A 4023-nucleotide genomic window follows, 5' to 3' on the forward strand; every position below is an offset into this window, starting at 1 on the left:
GTCCCCATGGTGATGCCTGGGAATGATGTGTGTTGCTGGCCCTCCTCGTGGCTGGGCTGCGGTGATCGCCAAGGCCTTTGCCTTGTTTTCAGAACTCAGCTCTGGGCCAGGGTCAGAGCCTCCTTCCAGGTCCACAGGGTCTCCCCCAGTCGTCTCTGCTGACCGCCCTGCCCAGCTCCGTGCCAGCCCACCGTAGACCCGGGGTGGGGCTCAGAGGCCCTCTTTTGACAATCCAGGCAGCTGGTGGGTTACAACTGCCCCTGAATGCTGGGAACCTGGAAGGTGCCATCATTTCTCTAAGGACGAACCTGTATTGGGCAGGAACCAGGAGGAATGAGCAGCCTGGGGGCTAAGTCCTCAGCTCCTCTGTAGACTTCTGTGACCCCACCCAGTAGGAGCGCAGCCCTGCATGTGACCCAGGCCTGGTGACCAGGCCTGTCGCCGTGGGCTTGTTATGTTCCTCTTTGAGCCTCAGTTCCTTCATCCAAAATGGAGACTAACAATGTGCCTGCCTCATGGATTGGCAGGAACAGAAATACGGTAATGTCTGTAAAGCACTAGCACCGCATGGGACTCATAGTCACACACTGAGCCTGGCCCACAGTGGCGCTCACTCTCTGTTACTAAAGGGCACAAGGCAGCCGTTGCTAAGTTAGCTGTCGTTCAAACAAATGATTGCTCTGTTCTCTACTGAAACGTGGTTGCTTTCTCTCCTAAAACAACTAAGATTTTCATGAAGGACAAAGATTTTTGTTTTTATTTTTGAATCTTCTTGAGGTGTTTACTGCAGAAGCTGGAGTAAACGCTGGGTGAGGAGGACTGGATGGCTTGCAAATGTGTCTCCCAAATTATGAGTCTTGTGGAAGAAATGGATTTCTTTTGTATGATGTCAGCAAAAGCCACCCTGTTCCCATTTTGGTTTCACCCCTGCTTAGCATGGGAAGCTCGCTAATGGTTCATAGGCAGGACATTCAATTACCTGATCACAGAGTGAGGAAATTCCTCCTCCTCAGTCTCTTCACTCCCGCCGATGTGTCAAGGTGAGTGAGCCAGTTCCAAATGAATATGACTTTGTCATCCTAGTAATCTTCTTGGTTAACAAAGAGAGAGGTCAGGATCGGGCCACAGTTTTAGGGAATTAAAAAATGCTGTATTGCTTTCATTGTATGTATTTTTATGTTTAACTTCTATTTTGGGGCCCGCACTCCCTCCCCCAGTCCCGCCTACCCCCATCCCCGCTCAGGCCTATTCGGGGCCCTTCCACCCCAGCCCCGCCCCACCCACCGAGTTCCTCCACGACCCCGGATCGCTATTGCGGGCATGGTGGGGTGGCTGGCACGGTGTTGGTGTCGGAGTGCTGTCCCGAGGCCACTGAAGAACCTTGTAATATGCCCAAACCAGGTGTGCTTTAGCAAACCAGGTGTGCTGTAGGCAGTCTGCCCAAGGAAACTGCCAGGCAGAACTATGTAGATTTGGTATCCAGTTTGACTGCTTCATCTGAGTCCTCCAGCCAAGTGAAGCCTGGAGCAGACAGGGAACAACAGGAACATGAAAACCTAGTGGTGACCTCTGAAGATGGCATCACAAAAATCATGTTCAACCGGCCCACCAGAAAGAATGCAATCAGCACCCAGATGTATCAAGAAATCATGCTTCCACTTAAAGCTGCAAGCAAGGATGACTCGACCATAACTGTTTTCACAGGAAATGGTGACTATTACTGTAGTGGGAATGATCTGGCTAACTTCACTGGTATTCCCCCTGGTGGAGTAGAAGAGCAAGCCAAACGAAGTGCTATTATACTGAGGGATTTTGTAGGCACTTTTATAGATTTTCCTAAGCCTCTGGTTGCAGTGGTAAACGGTCCAGCTGTGGGGATCTCCGTCACCATCCTCGGGCTGTTCGATGCCTCTGACAGGGCAACATTTCATACTCCTTTTAGTCAACTAGGCCTCAGTCCAGAAGGATGCTCCTCTTACACTTTTCCGAAGATAATGGGCCCAGTAAAGGCAACAGAGATGCTTGTTTTTGGAAAGAAGTTAACAGCAAGAGAAGCATGTGCCCAAGGACTTGTTACTGAAGTTTTTCCTGACAGTACTTTTCAGAAAGAAGTTTGGACTTGGCTGAAAGCATATTCAAAGCTCCCTCCATATTCCCTGAGAATTTCTAAACAGGTCATCAGGAATATGGAGAAAGAAACGCTACATGCTGTTAATGCTGAAGAAAGTAGTGTCCTCCAGGAAAGATGGCTATCAGACGAATGCATGAATGCAGCCATGAACTTCTTATCCAAAAAAGCAAAACTGTGATGACTAATATAGCAAAGTTAAGCATTTCAAAGGAGGGGATGTGCTATGATTTCTAATTTCCAATACTTCAACTAAATAAACTTCACTGTGCCTTTTTTTCAGTGATGAAATATTTATGATTATTATATTCACTAGAGCCCTGATAAAAAATTATATAAAACAAAAAAAACCAACTTCTATTTTTGTTAAACTGGTTTGTAAAATACCATTTGTTATTTAAAATTTTTTAATTAAAAATGAGCCATTTATAGAAAAATATTTACTCAATAGTAGAATAGTTGATGCCCATGTACAAAACGTGTGATGATGAAACTGAATAGCTCAGTGATTCCCAAAGTGGGCGCTACCGCCCCCTGGTGGGCGCTGCAGCGATCCAGGGGGGCGGTGATGGCCACAGGTGCATTTGTTTTAACTTTTTTTGTATTACCTTTCTATTCTGAGTTCAATAAATAGTTTCATAATTTCAAACTTCAATGTTTCTAATTTATACCTTTCTTTACTATATTTTACGAAAAAGGTAGAAACATTAATACATATATCTTTCTGTTTAATTGTTATTAAAATTTAAAGAAAATTAATTTCCAGGGGGCGCTGAGTAATATTTTTTCTGGAAAGGGGGCGGTAGGCCAAATAAGTTTGGGAACCACTGGAATAGCTTTAAGTTGGTAGGAGCCTGGGCTCCGGGCCTGCCCTGTCTCCAGGGCCTGCCTCTGCCTCTAGACTGGGGGCTGGGCAGCACAGTGCCTATTGGTGAGGGCCGAGGGCCTGTGGGGTGGGAACAGGGTGCAGTGAGCACGCTCCGCGGGGCCTGCCGCCTCCCTGGGCTGCAGAGAACAGGAAAGAACTAGAGAAGAAAATGAGATGAAGCAGGATTAAGGTTATTTCTTCCAGATGGTCCTGACATGGCATATGTTTTCTCAAAAAAAGAGAAAAGATTCTCTGAAAGGAAAGGCAGCAGTGGGAACGCGTCTCCTACCACTTCGCCGAGCAGTCAGGCCTCTGGGTCCGGCTGCTGCCTTATTCATGGGCTCCTTTTGTTTCTGATTTGTCCTCGAGCCAGTACAAGCAGGCTCCTCTCCAGCATCTGCAGAAGAGTTTTGCTTTATGAATTATTTCTCTCTCTCTCTTCCTTTTGCTGCTCGAGACTGTTCTGAGATGTGCTTCCATTACCTCAGAAGTATTTGCCTAGAGAATATGAAAAAATTCCATCCCCGAGTTTAATAAAACATTTCCCGGCAGAAGCCTCAGAGGGCAGTCAGGACAACATTGCAGCCCGAGAGGACCCGCTCGCAGAACCTACACCTGCGGTGCCCAAAGGCGGCTGGAACGGGACTTTGTTCCCTTAAATGCGGAACCCCAGCAATGTCCACTGAGCAACAGGCCTATGGCTCTATTGGACTCTTCTTACTCATTTTTTATTAACTGTTTCTGGGAAGGCTGAGACTTAGTGGCGCTCAGCCCACAGGAACTAAGGAATGGGGGTGGGCAGAGGGCACCTCAGGCACATCCAGCGGATGTACCACGTTCCGATGGGGCACGTATCTGGGGCCCAGGCGGACTGACGGACTTGCCCGAGGCGACACCACATGGTTGCCCAGAGCCAGAGAGGGACCCCTACTTGGCCTCCCGGGGGACGCCCCACCACTGTGCCCCCCTTGGAGGCCCCCCTGGCTGGGAGCCTTTTAACGCCGGGGACACATCAATCTTAATAATC

General features: G+C 48.1%; 1 pseudogene; it reads left to right on the forward strand.

Moving 5' to 3' along the window:
* The first annotated feature begins 1030 nt into the window (after positions 1 to 1030).
* On the forward strand, positions 1031 to 2421 carry LOC138993465 (enoyl-CoA delta isomerase 2 pseudogene; annotated as a pseudogene).
* The last annotated feature ends 1602 nt before the right edge of the window (positions 2422 to 4023 follow it).

Source organism: Myotis yumanensis, unplaced genomic scaffold (genome assembly GCF_028538775.1).
Source record: "Myotis yumanensis isolate MYYU_CA2020_CCGP unplaced genomic scaffold, mMyoYum1.0.hap1 SCAF_15, whole genome shotgun sequence".
Taxonomy (NCBI): domain Eukaryota; kingdom Metazoa; phylum Chordata; class Mammalia; order Chiroptera; family Vespertilionidae; genus Myotis; species Myotis yumanensis.